This window comes from Uloborus diversus, chromosome 10 (assembly GCF_026930045.1).
Source record: "Uloborus diversus isolate 005 chromosome 10, Udiv.v.3.1, whole genome shotgun sequence".
Lineage (NCBI taxonomy): Eukaryota > Metazoa > Arthropoda > Arachnida > Araneae > Uloboridae > Uloborus > Uloborus diversus.
The window spans coordinates 38180719-38198842 of record NC_072740.1 but is presented as its reverse complement, the minus strand read 5'-3'; positions in this window follow the sequence as shown (position 1 = coordinate 38198842).

Here is an 18124-nt window from a genome sequence, read left to right as displayed (position 1 = left end):
TAATGTTTATATATATATATATATATATATATATATATATATATATATATATATATATATATATATATATATATATATATATATATATATATATATATATATATATATATATATATATATATATATATATTTGTGCTAAAAAGGTATCTTTTAGTTTTTCAATTTATTAAATGAAGGACTATTGTAGTATTTTTTTGTCAAGACGGTACTAACTAGCGGGAAATATATCCTTTATCCAACATTTTTTTTTTGAACAGCGGAAGTTTTATGACAATAATAATCGTTTTCTAGTAGACGTGCGGTTGTAAGAACGTCGTAATCTTACGAGTAATGGCTTTTATTATCAGGTTTGATTCCTCTTCGTTGAGCAGATGCGGGAAGTGATCTTAAATATAACAAAATAATACTTAAGGTAATGAAAATATAGAACCGTATTTAAACCCAGTGCTGAGAAATAAATTGATTATTTTGCTTTTTTTCGGAATTAAATAGGGCTTATGGATCGAAGATACTATTTTTTTTCTTTTTTTTTCACATACGTCTAAAAATATTTTTCTTCCTGTAAAATAAATATTTGTTTTTTAGTACGTTACATTATTTTTAATGAAAAGAGGTACTTTAGTGTTTTAATTTTTATCATCATCATACACACAAACGTGTATTTGAGTTCGTAAGTCAAGAATAAGAGTATGTTGAAAAGATGTCGGCTCAAAAATTTATGAACATACAACTCATCTAGACAAGTCAGTCACACAGAACATGTCATTGAACTGTAATGAACTAAAAATGTTGTGCATACCAAGACACAATCTTTCTTCTAAAAAGTCATTAAGACCCCAAAAATATCTAAAAGTTATTAAAAGTAGCACATTATCATTAGGGCATGAAACTCACTGTTTTTGTGAAAATGGTTCATTCCTCAGCATAGTGTAAATGAATTTTTGAATTATCATGTTTTTTTTAATATTTTATTCGAATATTTATTTTTATTATTTGTTAAGCGGTAAACACAATGTGAGAATAAGTTTCAATTATTGATTCCTTCTACAAGTCAGTGAATTATCGAAAACACTCAAGTATTCATTTTTGCTACAAAGTTAACTTAAAATTGTGCTAGGTAAATTATCTCATTTGAGGCAGGATCGTTACACATCATCAGTTCGGTACTGCTTAAGTGTTACCACGAAATCTGTGTTCTTATACGTTATAAAATATATTTTATCTTAGTTAAGAATAAATAAATGAATTAATTCTTTAATGAAAACTATAGCGTAAAATGTTATATTATACTTAATTTTTATGCCCAAGTAACAGAAATCCTTACTTTATAAATTTTCTAGCCGCCATTTACTCTAAGTAATTGCCAGCATCATCAATATTTTCTAAAAATATAGAATGAATTTTATCTCATATAAAGTATCTAATATGTACGGAAAAAACCTTACTACATAAGAAAATGAAAGCTTATCATGAGATACAAGCTACCCCTTCCACTCCTTTCTTAGTTGTTTGATCCATAGCCCCCCGCTGTCTGTTGAGAAAGGAACAATAGGGACATCAACAGGCGTCTCAAAACGAAGAAAGAGAACTTCCCTGTAAGAGATATCGCCGAAGTGACAGCACATAAATATGGAGAACAAGAGAGACGAAAGTGTATCATCGTAAACAAGAAAACCACTTTATTTTGAAGGAAATATTAACACAAGAATTGCTCAGCCGAGTTCTGCGTTTTATTCAAAATTTGTCATAAAATGTTTTAGCCTTTAATTTTGCTACAAAAAAAAAAAAATATCACGTGAAATATTAAACGCAAAAAGAAAACTAAATTTCAGGGAAAGCTGGCAAATTATGCGCATTTAAATTTTCAGAGCTGTAAAATCTTAAATATAACAACAACTTGTCCGCCTCTTTAGCATGTGAAACAATAGACATCCACAATTTTTTGCAAAAACAAAAAAAAAAAAAAAAAAAGAGCAATTTGGTCCCTTAAAGTAAATTAAGAAAAGAAGTTTAGAATTACTTTACCCTGACGAGCAATTCCGCGCAATTCATTTGCCTGTAAAGAAAATACGTAAAACTTAAATTCAATTTTAATTATTGGTTAAAAATGCCTGAATTTTTTCTTTAGTCTTTTTGATAAAGAGCAATTTTGCATATCATAAATTATTAAGCTTGTTAGTATTGAGTACTTCATATGAAGCAGCTAACATGGTTGAGGGATAATGTTAGAATTTTCCTTGTAGAAGTCCGTGTTCAGGAAAAAAAAACAATGCAACGCTAGTGGTTTGAGTTTATGGTTTGTATGTAGTGGTAAGAGATAACATGGTTATTTGAGGCAGTGAGAAGCAAATGGATGTAAGTCGGCTATTTAAAGTTTCGTTTAAATCGCGTTTAAAGTTCAAATCCTAGTTGGCTTTCATAATTTATTTTATTTTTATTTTATTATTTCTTTTTTATAAATCATGCAATACAGCAGCACCTACTAAGGCTACTGGTATTATATCTGGCTCCAAGACAGAGGAGATATCCAGATACTATTTGTACTGGTTACCTTCAAATTGTTGTATTTGTCCTTTACATTCATTTGCTTCTCACTGCCTCATTTCACTGACTAAGTATTCGGAGGTTTTCACGAAATTGTGCTGGAGTATCAAAAAAAAATGTTTGCTTTCTTTGTATCAGTTTTGTTGCTAATCAGAAAATAATCTTGTCTTTTCATCCAATCTTAGAATAGCTATAAAATGTTTCGATTTTTACGCTGAGGAGACATTCTCAAGGTCTGAAATGTAAACTTAAAATGAACGAATTGTTGAGACACCACTTTGTGGTTTTAATGCACGCCATTAATGTTTTTTGAAATTTATGTCGTTCATTAATAAGAAATCACTTACAAACAGAAAAAAAACAACATTAAATTATTTTTGTTAGTAATATTTAAATATGTTGTCAAGTTGTTACTGAGCACAATTACACCACAAGAATCGCTCAGAATTCACCACAAAATCAGACAATTTTATGTGCTATCATTAAGATTAAAAATTGATCGATTTAAGTATATTTGCTATAAATACGCAAAATCAATCACACAACGTCAATAATTAACTACAACAGAAAAAAAGTTAAATTTCTTGTAATTACATTTTATTTTTATAAGAAGATTAGTATAAGAAACGATAGGCGAAAATATTATCATACACCCAGATAAAACATACACGTGCGCAGAATTACTTCCATACGCAGAATTCGATAACTAGCCTCAAGTAATACTTTTGAATATATGATGTAAATTTATGACTTCCAGCGTATATTTTGAATAAAAATATTTATTTCCTTTTTGATGTCCGTGGCTGAACTATTGACATCAGTGTCACTTTTTAGTACTGAAGACGGAATTTCGTCTTCAGAAAAAAATAAAAGAAAGAAGGAAAAGGGGGGGGGGAGACGGAAGTCTAGTCTTAAATCTTCAAAAAATGTTAAATATGTGTGAAAATAAAAATACTTCTAATTGAAGGATGATAATATGCATGCCGACTTTTTTAAAGTCGAAACTCCGTTTACAGTGATGAAAAGTGGTACCCACGATTATTCACGTACATGATATTTCCTACATATTTTATAATCATTGTTGTTTTTCTCACGAAGTCAAATGTTTTGGAAGTGAAAATAATGTTCCGCATATTTAGTGGTAGGAAAATGAAATCACTGGCTATAGTTACTATGTCTGACCCTAAAACTCCCACTGCGAAGGCATAACCAGTTCAAAACAGACTGACGAAAATTTTACTGACGGGATCAATATTATTGATACATTTTTTGCCAGTATCTTGATGCATGAATGAACCCACGCATACATTGCTCCGCCTCTTTTAGTATTGGTTGACTTTAATTGTAAACCAGGATGGATTATAAACATTTTAAAATAAATTTGATCAAGATTTGAAACTCAGTGTGTTGTTTTATAGTTGAGAAGTGCTAAGCCTCAATATTATATTAGCTGTGTTCAGCCAAATAGACATATAGTTCGTAGTTAGCAAGATGAGGAGAGCATACGCCTTAATTCATGCCACGTGATATTTAAAATAAATATTGTTGCTCTCTCGTTACTCAGCATCGTCTGATCAACTTGTATTCTACTGGCTTAAAACTAACTATGCGACGCTTTACAGAGTCGCACAGGCTTTTTGGTTTTTTCCAATTTTACCAGACTAAGATTTAGACTTAGAGCATAACGCTGTACCATCAACAAACTGGAAGGGATGCCGCAATGGGGGTGCGTTAAAATGTAAAAGTCGAATAACCTACTGCAGGAGTCTGCAAAGATTCTGCTCTGATTGGCGAATGATTCCAGCTTTTAATCCAGTATATTGAAAAAAATTTGACACAACACATACACAACTTCTAACAAATATTTGAACCACATGATTTCCTTACTATTTTTTCCCGTATGAACAATGAAGTAGAGCTTATTTCAGTTCAAGACTAGTCCGTTATTTTGAATTTTTTCAGCGGGGAATTGTCATGAACTATAGGAACTTCATCGGAAAACCACAAACCAACCCGATTTATATGTAAAAACATTAGTTTTTCAAAATAAGGGGACCTCCCTCCACTCAAAACCCCCTAAATGACGGACCAGGTTCCAGGGGTGGTCTGATGTCATTGATGTGATTAAAAATTCGAAGTATTGCAGCGTATTGTGTATGTACTACTTTGTAATGTCACTAGTATTTAAGGATTTTTTGGTAAAATTCTCAAAATTCAGGCCTTTTTCTAGAGTAGGAATAGTTAACTCACAGACTTGAAATTTTACGCAGTGAGGAAGTTACAAAATCCCCGCACTAAAGTTTAAAGTTCTGCGAAATTTAAAATATTTTGTAAATTTCCTCTTTGCTTGATATTTTTCTAAAAATCTCAAAAATTCAAGTATCTTATCAGAGCAGAAGACTTTAACTCAGAGTCATGAAATTTTGCACAGTAATTAGTGTTATGGAGTCACAAATTTTATGCACTAAGACTAAGTGTTCTGCAGAATTTCGATTTTTTCGGCCCACCCTGATACGGCTTCCTGAGCACATAAGATTTATTGGAAAGAAAACAATGTTTAAGCATATTAAAAACCAGTTTTTACATTATGAGCCATTTTTATTCAAAAAATAAAGACAAATAAAGCATGACTCTGCAAGTTGTCACTGTCCACAAGAGCAAGTACTTTTATAAAAGTCAGCCGCTTAGAAAATGCCTTTGTGAAGAAATTAATGCTTGGTCGATTTATATTTATGAATTGTGTATCTTAATCCTAATTCTAGTATTAAAATTAAATAATCAGTCAATGAAAAAGAATGCAAAAGCGAAGTAGATTCGCCAGAAAATGTTCATTAAAAACTAGAATATAGCTTAATTTTTGTTGTATGACACTCAGAAACGTTTTTTAGGACACCACGCAGAAACGTTTTTTAGGACACCACAAATTTCAGAAGAGGCGAGAATTTGTGATGGACGAAAAGCCTGGGCTGAGTTTTTAATGCTCCTGTTGAGAATTTCACGGATTATTGCGAACGTAAAATGAGAAGTTATAAAAAAACGGTAGCAAATGCATGAAAATGTGATAACAACACAAGAATACTTAAAGAAATAATTTCTATGAAAAGGTTTTTTACAGTAAAATTGTTTTAAATCACAGAAATATAAAATTTTCTTAGAAACTACTGAAAATAATAATTGGTAATGTATTGACAAGTGTTTTATGCGTACTGTTGGTTTGGTTCATAGGTTAACCAATATCTCATTTTATTCTTAAAATAGTTTTAATGCACTGTCAATGGAAGAGTAAAAAGGAGACTTAATTTGCAGCTTATTTGATTCCCAATCACTAAAATAATTTTTAAAAACTGACAACATAACGCAAAGCTATTAGAAAATAGACTCATAAGTACTTTTTGTTCAGTAATTTTATTAAAATTAACAGCGATAGCAAAAAAAAAAAGATACAGAACTTTTGCAACGTTTCGTACATTTAAGGTATATAAACAAGCAAACTAGATAACGCTAAAAATATCTCCACCAAGCAACAATAAAAAGCTACCAGTGATTTAAAGACACTACTGTGTGAAAATATACTTACAAGTCCCAGACAGATTTACTTGACAAAAAATTAAGTCTTGGAAGTTAATTATAATTAGTAAAATATAATGCAACGCTATGAAAATTCGACGCACAGTAACTATGACAGTACCTTAAAGAAAAACCCTTTAATAAAGTTTTGGAAAATAATACCAGCAACAACAATGAATGACAAACTCTTGCAAAGTTTTATACTATAAAAGTATTTAACTGGAAAGAATAAAACCTAAGAAATTATCGCACCAAATAAACATTAACATTCTATTAGTAGGATTGTACGGTACTGTACTCGCAAAATATTGTGAAGCATGTAATTGAAAGATGTCAGTAAACACAATAAGTTATGACACTAAAAGATAACTTGGTTAGACCAGTTTTCTTTACATAACAAAATACCAGACAAAAGCGATCTTTAAAATGATCACCAGGAAGCATATTCGTAAGTTTGCTACGAACAGAAAGAAAAAAAAATGTTATTGAGCATTTGCTCTCGTGCAACCACGGCAACACTATGGTCAAAAAATGAAATCCAAACCGATGGGTTACTTTTCAAGAAGTGAGCGAATTTGGTTTTATGAAAAAAGTGAAAGAGACTTACAGCAAGTCCCAGACAGATGGAATTGAGTTATATCTTGGAATGCGCGTGAAATAAGCATTACGATAAATTCCTACCGATTTTAACATTTTGCATTGGGCGTCGAAAATCGATTTCTCTTTTTTGATATCTACTGTTCTTCGTGACTTTCGATTCGTTTATATTATGGCTATTTTTCTTGCTATTTTTGTTTCGGGGAAAAAGCTTAAAGTAATATCTAGTTCGAAGGAAAATATGAAGTCTATGGATCATGGATAAAATTTTGGCTTCCGCAGTTTTATTAAATTTTTTGCACCATAATTCAAAGCTTGTATTTTATATTTTGGTATTATTGGGCATTAAGTGAGTGGTTGTGTTTTTTAATTGGTACATGCTCCAGGTTTCATTAGATTTGTAAAAAAAAAAAAAATGTTAAAACGTTTTAGAAATGGTAATGTTACATGCATTTTATTCTTGTTTACTGAGACTTAACTACGTTCATCATTAGGGTCACTTTCTTGGGCATTGAACATTTTTTTTCAGTGCAGTAGAACTAATAGAAGAATTTGCTCAAGACATCTCTGAATAATTTTTCTGAATTGAAATAGTTAATTGGTTTGTTACTAAGTGACCTAACTGCAAGCTAAGAACTTTTACAACCAATCAATAAAAGTATTCAACTTTAAGTAGTTTTTCCATAACCCTAAGTTTCTACCCTTTTATTAATACCATAATTCATCAAAATTTTGTTTAATTTACTTTGCTTAGTAGAACAAGGGCAGTAATGTGGATCTAAGTAATTTTACCTTTCTTTTTTTTTCATATGATTTTGGACTTTTTATAACTAATAATAATCAGAAAAAAATAAATAAAATTAATATATACATATAAGGATGCCCGAAAAAATAAAAGTTATTTTATTTTATTTTTTTTTGCGCGTACTCCCTTTTTTTTTCCCTTTTATGTAAAAAATTTTACTGCAATTTGAACAACAATAACACGTGCCGATAATCGTTTGAAAGTAAACCAGCTCTTGTGCAGTTAGTTGGCCGAATCTAAAAAAAAAAAATATCATTTTTCGGAAATGCAAAATTTGCAAATGCTGTGTTTAATATTTTTTTGAATTTGATATTTCCTTCAAATCTATCGAAAAATAAAATAAATGAGTAAAAACAATATTTTTTTGAGAAAAATTAAATTTTGGGCCTCGTGTTGGATGCCTACATATTTCCAAATTTGTATAAATGTTATAGTGGCGCATTTGTGAATTCAGTGGCTAGTTTTCATCAACTTGAAATTTCGCATTTCCGAAAGTGTTTTGTGATTCAACATGATACACTAGATATTTTTATTCATTTTTCGCAACAAATGTACACTGTGCAGATTTTTTCTTGCAAAGCAACTATACTTAACTGCATTGATAACCCCAAAAGCTTTCAAGAGGAGGTGACTATACATTTCGTGTTCGATCCTCTCGTTTTCACTCACTGAGCCACGGACAACAGTTATTTACATTATTTAGCAATTTGCAATGTATTTACATTCAAAATCACTATTTGATTTTAAACATGGTTTTTCTTTCGTTTTATGTTTTACAGTTGAACTGCGACTTAACTTTGACATTGATGATTATGAGTGAAAAAAGTTTCTTTTAAATGCATTTATTGCGTCTTCCCTTAAAACTTTTGATGGATTTTCTTTGACTAGTTTTGCAACCTTTTCAGCAGTCCGAGTAGAGTTGGGTAGAACATGACCCTGAAATGGTAGTTTTAGGAATGCAAACCTCTAAGATTGTTTCAGTTTATATAGATTACTACCGGTACCCGCACGGCTTCGCCCGTAGTAGAAAATTAAAAGGTCATTTGGTTCACCTGTTTATTTAAATAATGGATGATGAATTTCTCGCCAATTTGCTGTATTCATTTCCTCGCCCATATTACGGTGTCACGTTATGATAATTTGGTAATTTATGCACAAAAATTTACGTACAAAAAAACCAGAAAAGCCGACTTTTGAATACTTTCCCAGAATTTTACGGCTTAATCGCAATTTAATAACCATAAAGGAATATAAATAAGATTACAGACATATGAAAATAATTTTAAAAAGAAACATTGCATTGCTATTAGACTAAAATGCCTAAAAAATTGTATTTTATATATTTATATATTTATATCATGGCATTGTTGCAATTTTAATTGCTCCTTTGAAATGTTTATTTAAAACGTTGGTGCTGTATTAATTTGGCAGTTCTATTTAATTAAAGGAACCTAACGTTATTTTACCATTATTAGCTAAATAACAACAACATTTCCGTGAAACTAAATATTTAGAAATAGAAATGAAAAAGTGCGTTTTTAAAATTGCCAATGCTTTACTAAATAAACCTAGCGCATAATAATAAAGGACGATAAGATAAATAATTTATATTTTCATGCAAAAGTTTTCAAATGCGAATCAAATTTTTCTCAAATAATGGCAATGGTTACTTGTTGCAGCAGCTTTAATGAAAACTGATGCATTAGTGTGCTCGAAAATGTTGTTTTTCGTTTTAATCTAATTAAGAGCAGTGTTTATGATATTAGAATAGACTGGATTTTCCACAACATGAAAAGGTAATGAACTAGTTGTTACAGTACGTTCTCGTTTTGTTTTGAAAAATGATTAGGCTGTTAAATATGATTTGAAATAAATAACAATGTGCGCCAAAAAAAAAAAACACCTTCAAAATGCTTCTGACATTTTATTGGCTGATTCTTATGTAAAATGATGCCCTGAATCCGAATGTGACCTCCGTTTCCCCCCTATACTTTCCAATTTTTTTTAAAGGCTCCCCAAATTGTTTTCAATTTTCCTTTTTTTAGAGCAATAATTTTTTTTTTTTTGAAGGTTAAAGAAGCTTTATATTAACTGCTAACATAGTTTTGGCGAGCAAGAGAGGTTTAAAGTTCACGATCATGGACACCGATAGCAACAGGGGGGACTTGAGGGGTATACCCCCCAAAATATTAGAAAAGCCACGAAAAACGATATTTTTTTCACGAAAAACGAGATGTTTGTAAAAAAAAAAAAATCGGTGCAGAATGAGAGTATAAGATTCGCTTCTAAGACTCCAATGTCCAAAAAAAAAAAAAAAATTCGCGATAAAAAAAAAAAGATTAAAAAAAACCAAAAGTATCATGTGAATGTCTCACGTTGTATACGACTCGCAGGTCTTCATTCAAAAAGACATTCTTCTGACTGATTCTTATGTAAAATGACCCCTTGTTCCCCTTAAATACGACCACCTTTTCCCCCATCACGCCCCTTTTTAGAACCTCCCCCCCCCCCCCCCTCTTCTGATTCAGAGCCATTTGTTTTTATTTTTTTTAACTTGGAGGGGAAAAAAGCATTGCAATAACCGTAAGCAACTTTATGAAAGAATAGAGATGTGCAAAGCTCAAAATCTTGTGCATATGTAGATAAAAGGAAAATTTTGCCCCCCCCTAAACACATTGTGCAGCAAAAAAAAAAAAAAAAAAACCCATCAAATACTTCTGAGGCTACTCCGGTTGATCTTTCTGCAAATTGACCCGCTGAATCCAAATATGATCTCCGTTTTCCCCCTTCACATACAGATTTTTGTAAACTCCCCACCCTATTTTTTTTAATTTTCTTTAATTTTAGATCTATATTATTTTCCTCTGGGGGAGAAAGGAGCATTATTTTAACCGGTAACATTGTTTTGGAGGGCTCAAAGAAATGCTCAAAGTTCAAAATTATGAACACTGATAACAAAAACGGAGAGGGGGGATATCCACCCCACAAATATTTCAAAAATCAGCAAAAACAATTTTTTATTAGGCTTTTCTTTTTCAAAAATATGCTTTTAACATTTCTTTCTGCTAGTATAGGATTCGTTTCTATGTTTTCCCCTCCAAATTAAACGAGCTGATGTGTAGATCACATGACTTCCTTTTACGCCAATTTAATGATACTTTCGCCTTGGAGTAAGCAAGGAAACACTAAATCTTTTCACCCCTAGTTCCTTGCGAACCGAAGCAAAAAAAACGTTTTACAGAGATTTATTTCCCCATTATTGGCAATTTTAATGTGATTCCCCCCAAAAAGGTGTAAAAGGAACATTCTAATTCAACCAAAAGGAAAGGTGTGCAACTAGACCCCACTAGGAGTCTACGTACCAAATTTCACCTTTCTAGGAGATACCGTTTTTGAGTTTTGCGAGATACATACACACATACGCACATACATACATACATACGGACGTCACGAGAAAATTCGTTGTAATTAACTCGGGGAGCATCAAAATGCATATTTCGGGTGTCTGTACATTCCTAGCGATATATCCAAGTGTGGTCGGGTCGAAAAAAATCTCAACATTCATTCGGGGGAGAGCAAAATGGAAATTAAGGCCGATTTTTGAGTGAAAATTTTTTCGCGAATACAATACTTCCTTTTTTATAAAAGGATGTAAAAAATGGCCCTGAATCAGAGGAGGGGGGGGGGGGGGTTCAAAAAGGGGGGGGGCGTGATGGGGGGAGGAGGTGATCGTATTTGGAAACAAGGGGTTATTTTACATAAGAATCAGCTGAAATCCTGCTGATTATTTCAAAACGTCTCTTGTAATAGTAATGTAAGAAATAACAACGTCAAAAAGCACAAATTACAGTGAATTAGCAACAGAGAAATCCAACAGCTATAATTTCTGGTGTAAATAAGAGATGAGTTTTATAGAGAAAAATTAAAATTTAGACACGTAACCGTTAAACACGTAAACCGAATAGCCAGAAGTCAAGCTAGTGGTAAGCCATCTCACACATCAAAGCATGATTTTTTGTTTGTAACGCATTTAGAGTTTGAATGTTCAAAATTCATGATTAGAGCTTGAATGCCCAAAATCATGATGATTCATGCTTAAAATTATTAATTAGAGTTTGAATGCTTAAAATCCTGATAATTAAATTGCATTATTTTTAGTTTCGAGCTGCATTTTTTGCGGGCTGTTGCAAGCTGGAATCATAATTTTAAACTTTTATACTTAACATTTGTTGAATATCATACGTAAATTCCGAATTTTACAGCATAGTTTATACGCTAAATGGAGGGTTAAGTTGTCTTTTGCGACTTGCGGATAGCGGGTAGTATCGGACAAGGGCTACTTCTTAATTCCGCCGCCAGGGGCAGCACGTACTGGGTCAACATAGTGTGCCGTATTGGGGAAGAAAGCCACAGACGCCATACTGGTTCAAATCAACCGTTCGTTCTTTTGTGCAAAGATAGTTGTTTGTTTGTTTAGAGAATTGCAGTGCACGAACTTAACCTCTGGAGCATATATTTACACATAGAGTAAGTTATATTGTTTCATTGTTATACCTTTGACTGATAGTATATTAATCTAAGTATTATGAGCTATAAAAGTGTCTAGCTTGAGTAATAACCTAGTGGTGATTAAACAACTGTAGCTTTACAGTCGGGTTGTATCGGACAAAGTTACTGGCACCAAAATAAAATACTGACGGTGTTTTTCTTTGTCCTACAAGTTGAAATGGAAAAATCACGACATAAATGGGATGAGAAAAAAATATGAAAGAAGCCATTGAAAAAGTTGGACTTGTTGGAAAAAGTTTTAAAATTTAGCAGAGGAGAAAAAAAGATTGAGAGAAGAGAAGCGCCAAGAAAAAAAAAAAAAAAAAGAAAGAGGAAAAACCCAAACCAAAGAAACAAAAAATAGTTCAACCTAAAATGAAAAATAAAGAAAACACTAAAAGAAAGTTAAAGTATGATGATAAGCCGCAGGAAAACGAAGAGCTGACTCACTGCGTAATTTGTAATGAGACATTTGAAGAAGATTGGATCCAATGCCAAACGTGTAAAGGTTGGACACATGAAAAATGTACTGAGTTACAACCGGACAGTCTTTACTACACATGTGATCTGTGTTCCAAAGTTTAACATGAATTTGTTTCAGCTAGGCCTAATTCAACGATAGGCTATATATTTTCAACTTTTATAAAGAATTATTTCTTATTTTCATTTTTAGACTTGTATACTATTCTAAGTAACCAACTACTTTGTTCGTTTCATTTTTTTTGCACTTTAAAATGTTAGTTTTGAACTATTTGTTTTTATTTCAACATTTTAGTGTTTTGTCCGATACAAGCCTCCAAAATTTAAAATTGGTCAATAATAGAGTTTGACAAAAATTTGTTTAAAAAATACGACTCCATGTTTTTTTAACCAAAGTTTACAGTTTATGTTAGGTAACTTAGTACAGCATAATTTAGTGCAAAAAACTAATTATTTACAAATAAAACAAAAGTGTTATGATTGAAATGGCTTAGGTGTCCGATACTACCCGACCTTCCCCTACATGAATAAAAATTATTTTCCAACAAAACTGATTTTTTACAGTACTAACTTTTAATACCTTAACGGTTGTTGTTATATTATAAGACAAGAATGAAATATTTAGCTATAACTTGCTTTTCAAGGAATTGGGTATGGTATATACTCTTCACAAAAATTCATCTTCTTATCAAAATTTTGTTACTGATGAAATTACTATTTCTTTTTTTCAACTGTAATGCAATATTGGTCAATTAATGGCATGGGGCCTTAAGATTTTATTAGTATCAAGATGCTTTTAAATGACAAGATTTCTGTACAAATGTCAACTTTTCAGTATTGTGTTTTAAATTTATAACATTTTCATTTGTTTGCACACATTGTTGGAAATACCTGTAGCAAATTCCTTTTCCAATGCTTGCAGTATATATCCCTCGATAAGTGCACATACAATATTCGTAAAGTAAAGGAACTCGGGTTTTAGAACGTTCAGCACAATTGAATTTATCGCCGTTGTTTTAGTTTTTCTCCTATATTAAAACCATTAGTAATCGTTCTTCACTCTTAAATCCAAGCATTTAAGTTTTATAGGATTATATAGTTAGGAAAACAGTTCATTTTAAATTAATTACTATCCTTAGTACTCTAGTTTTTTACAATGTCTAGACGAAATTCTAATAAATTATTTTTTATTGATATAGTGTCTTACTCTTTCTTTCAATTCTTTATGTTTCGATCGCTTGTATTCTTCTCGTGTCCAGTGTTTTTATTGGTTAATTTTATATGCGACGGCTTTGGTATAAATTCACAATTTCCAAAAATCAATTTCGCGTCACTGAAGAGTGTGAAGTATAATTTAGATGTTTTTGGGCATATATCGCTCAAAGAGATATCGTTATACAATCAATCTGTTACAGTAAAAAAAAAAAGAACCGCATAAAAGAAATAAATAATTATAAAAAAATGTAAATAAAAAACATGGTAAGTCAAAAAGGTTGAAAAATACCCAAATTGCTTGTACTTTTATAGGCGTTGTTATTTCTTATTTTCCTAATCAACGTGATCTTTACGTCTGTAATAGTTTTATTAATAAATTGGTTTTCTTTCGACCAAAAGTACTAAGCGTTACAGCAGGTATCTGGTAAGTTGAAAAATGAGCCGATATGTTTACTTCTTTTTGAGGTAATAGCAAAGGATGACTTATGTTAAGTTGGGTTCATTTCTCAGCTGTTAGCTGTTTTGTAAAATCATTTTAATTCAAATTTAAAACAATAACGCTTCCTTTTTTAAGATAATCTCTTTAAAAGGAAGTAAACATTCTCAAGGTCATGTCTAGATTTATCAGAGTCATGCTAACATTTTTCTTTGATCAAAATAAAAACTGTATGCCTGTTGCAAACGACTAAAATCATTAATCGTATTAAGATTGATATTTGGCTGTTACATCCTCATTCAAGAGAAGTCTAACAATTTTTGTCGTTGTTGACTTATGCCGGTAGGTTGGCAAGTTTGGGATGTGGTGCTTTACTTTTCCAACTGTACCGTAATTTCTTGTGAAGACCGACTTCCACAGCATACACATGAGATAAGAGCTTCATGTATAGGTTAAGAAACCATTCACCGAAACACAATACATTTACACAACGAAAGGACAAAGATAGGAGAGAGAAAGCACACCCATGCCTGAGCTGAGATTCAAACCCGGGACCTGGTCCATCGCAATCAGACTTCTCTAACCACTAGATAAGGCGGAATTCTTTCATAAAGAGTTCCTGAACATAACCTGGCCTAAAACACAACCTGAAGTGAATTGAAAACTTCTCAAAACTACAAATCTCAAATTTACGGTGTTATTAAAAAACACGATTTTATCAAACGACTGTAACACTTTATTTTATGCACTCTCGAATCTGCACACTATTTTTTATCTATATGAACATAACAGTCAGTTTGATTTTTTAATCGCATCTGAAATATACTCATATTTTTAAATAATCAACCTTATATTAAAAGCATTTAAAAGCGTCAAAAACGTTCAATTGATCTAAGATACAATTACGGAATTACGTGATTCAATCACCAGCAAATCAATTGATAAGTGAGAATGTATTAAATATACAGTCGAGTTAAGTTGATGGAATTTTCAATTTGCCTCAAAATATTATTCTAACAAGCGTAATATTCAGTTATCCGGGCTCAAATAAACTTATTACAATGATTTGGTACATTTTTAATTCATTACATTAAAACGGGTATTCTTTTAAACGATACCCTAATAAGCGGGCTCAAATGTAATTACAAATAGGTTAGTCATATTGTAGGAATTATGTTTAAAGTGCATGAAAATGAACATAGAAACAAATTGAGTACAAATAAAAATTGTATTAAAAAATTAAATCTCATTACACAAATTAAAATAAAAATATCAAAAAAAAAAGAAAGAAAGAAAATGAAAAGAAAAGAAAACGGTTACCAGCTTCTTTGACGAAGCTTGAAGTGAAATGCCATATAAATAAATCATTGCATATATCTCGAGAGAAAGAAAAAAGAAAAGGTAAATGTTCCATCGGATAATTTTATTTTGCGTAAAATTTAAATCATTTTTTGCAGATAGCTTATGTCATATTAAACTGAAGAGTTAAGAAAGCAGTGGATGCTTTTCCACTTTTAAAACGCAAATCTAATTAATTAAAGATCGGCATGGTGACAATCTTTACGTTTCGCTAAACAAACGGCTGAAGAGAAGCTGTGGAAGCGTATAATTTGCTGCATTTATTTACTGGAGCGTTTCGCTGTACTAATTGGTAGAATGAGAGGTTGATCATTAAGACACCTCGTGACTCATTATGATATTTGTGCTCTTTGGACTGAGCATTATTGTAACTGGACTGTTTTTCTTTCTTTTTTTTCAAAAATTTAAAGCGCTAGGAATGCTTGCTGCAATTGAGTCGTCGAGTAGCAGCGCAAGGTATAAACTATTTTTAGCATATTAGGATGACTAATTTGGCACTGAAAGTACTATTTGTACTTTTTAGAGTTATTTTGATGAGAGGTTTTAAGCATTAATTTTGTTTTTTGGAAAATTTATTTAATGGAGGCTTTTTCATGAAGTTGTTACTATGAGATGCAGTCGAACTCGCTTATAACGATATCAAAAGGACCCAATATTTGCTCGTTATAACCGAGTGCTCGTAAAAAGCGAGTTCGTGAAAAAAAAGCATAAAAATTCATCTCACAGCTGCTTTTTTTTTCTTTTTGTTTTTAATCACTGAACAGAGCCAAATAAGTTGGTAACCTTGAATTTGAACTGTCTGAATGTCTGTCTTATGTCATTGTTTTTGGGGAATTACATGAGCACACATATATAATTTCCAAATGTTTTAACCCCAAAAATTAAGAAGAGAATTTCCATCGCTTGCTTGTTCTAAAAATTTATGATTTATCAAACTTTGGTTGACTTTGGAATGCTAAAGAAAATTTACCAAAAAAAGGATAAGCTGAGCTAAAAGTCAACAGAAGTTTTACGAATCACGAAAATATTGCTCGCTTTAAGCGGGGATTGCTCGTTAAAAGCGAGTTACGCTCTCATAGAGACTTTACGTTGTAGAAAACCAAGTATTTCTGATTTCCTCGCTAAATCCGGACTCTCGTTGAATCAGAGCTCGTTATAAACGAGTTTGACTGTATTATACACAGGGAATTACCTCTGATTGTAAGAATTCCGCTCTTAGGGCTAAGCACTATTCTGCCGTGGGTAGGTAAACAGCAGTATCTGCAGAAATGAGTTTTCGAGATGTTTGAAGAATTTCATTTTGGATTCAATACTAAAAGCAGGGGCATATTGGAATGAGACGTTTTTTCGGGCGTTTTTTTTTCCCTATTGGACTCCAAATGAACAAGCTTGTACAGTAAACCTTACATAAAATAAATGATGAATACACAAAAAAAAATTGTAGCTACTCCCCTTTTCCTACCACAACAGAATTGCAACTGATACTTACTCTATTAGAGAGGAACATTGCCATAACTGATATTTGTACTCTTTAGACCTCAGTATTATACAGTATTCTGAACTCGTACTTTTTGGACTGACATTTGTTGTAATTATGCTGTTTTTAGTTCGTTTTGAAACTACTTTAGGTGCTAGGTATGCCTGCATCGATGTTTTTGCCAAGTACCATAGAAAGTAATGACTTATTTTTGTATTGATTGGAAAGAAAATTTAGAAATAAACAGGAAGTGTTCAACGTAATTTTTTGTGACTCATAATAACATGTAAGTGGTTTATACAAAAAAATTCGTAATTGTTGATAGCTAGTCATCAACTTAGGATCTCACGTCATCATGACATTTGTGTCAGTTCATGACATTTGTGCAATGGGTCACAAAGAACGAGTTAACCTTCTTTTGGAACAGCCCGAACACTGTAGATAATTAAATGATTTTAGTTATGTTTAATCTTCGAATATTTTCTGATGAATAACTATTCCTTGGTTGAAGTCGCGTGTAAAATTTAAAGAAAGGAAGAGCTACAGCGCAAATTCAAAAGTTCGACTGAAATATAAAATTAAATGCGGATATACTTACCAATTTACTTATTTTTTAATCAGTGAGAAATTTAAAGGATGTAAACATTCGTTAATTGGGGATAAATCAACAAAAAAATTTTATGATATAATAAATAAAACACGAAAAGTAATTTATGATTTTTGATTAAACAGTGGTAATTGAAAAATGTGCTATGAGCTACTTCATCTTTTTTCACGGTAGTTATATTGTTTTTTTCTTTAGATTTAAACATTTCTTTAGTTTAAACTGGATGCAGAAGAAGCTCTTCTGCGCTATGAACAAAAAATATAATATTTCCGAAAAGAAATATTTAACATATTGCGTATAAAAATGTATTACATAAAACATTATTTGTATTTATTTGTTACTGCATAAATAATTATTTGTTCTTTATTTTGAGCATTCAATGTGATACTACTAACCAGAAAACCATGCGATAGTGTGATAATGAAAAACAAAAGTACCAATCGAAAGAGCATAGTAAACATGTTTCTGGACGTAAAAGGACGATATAAA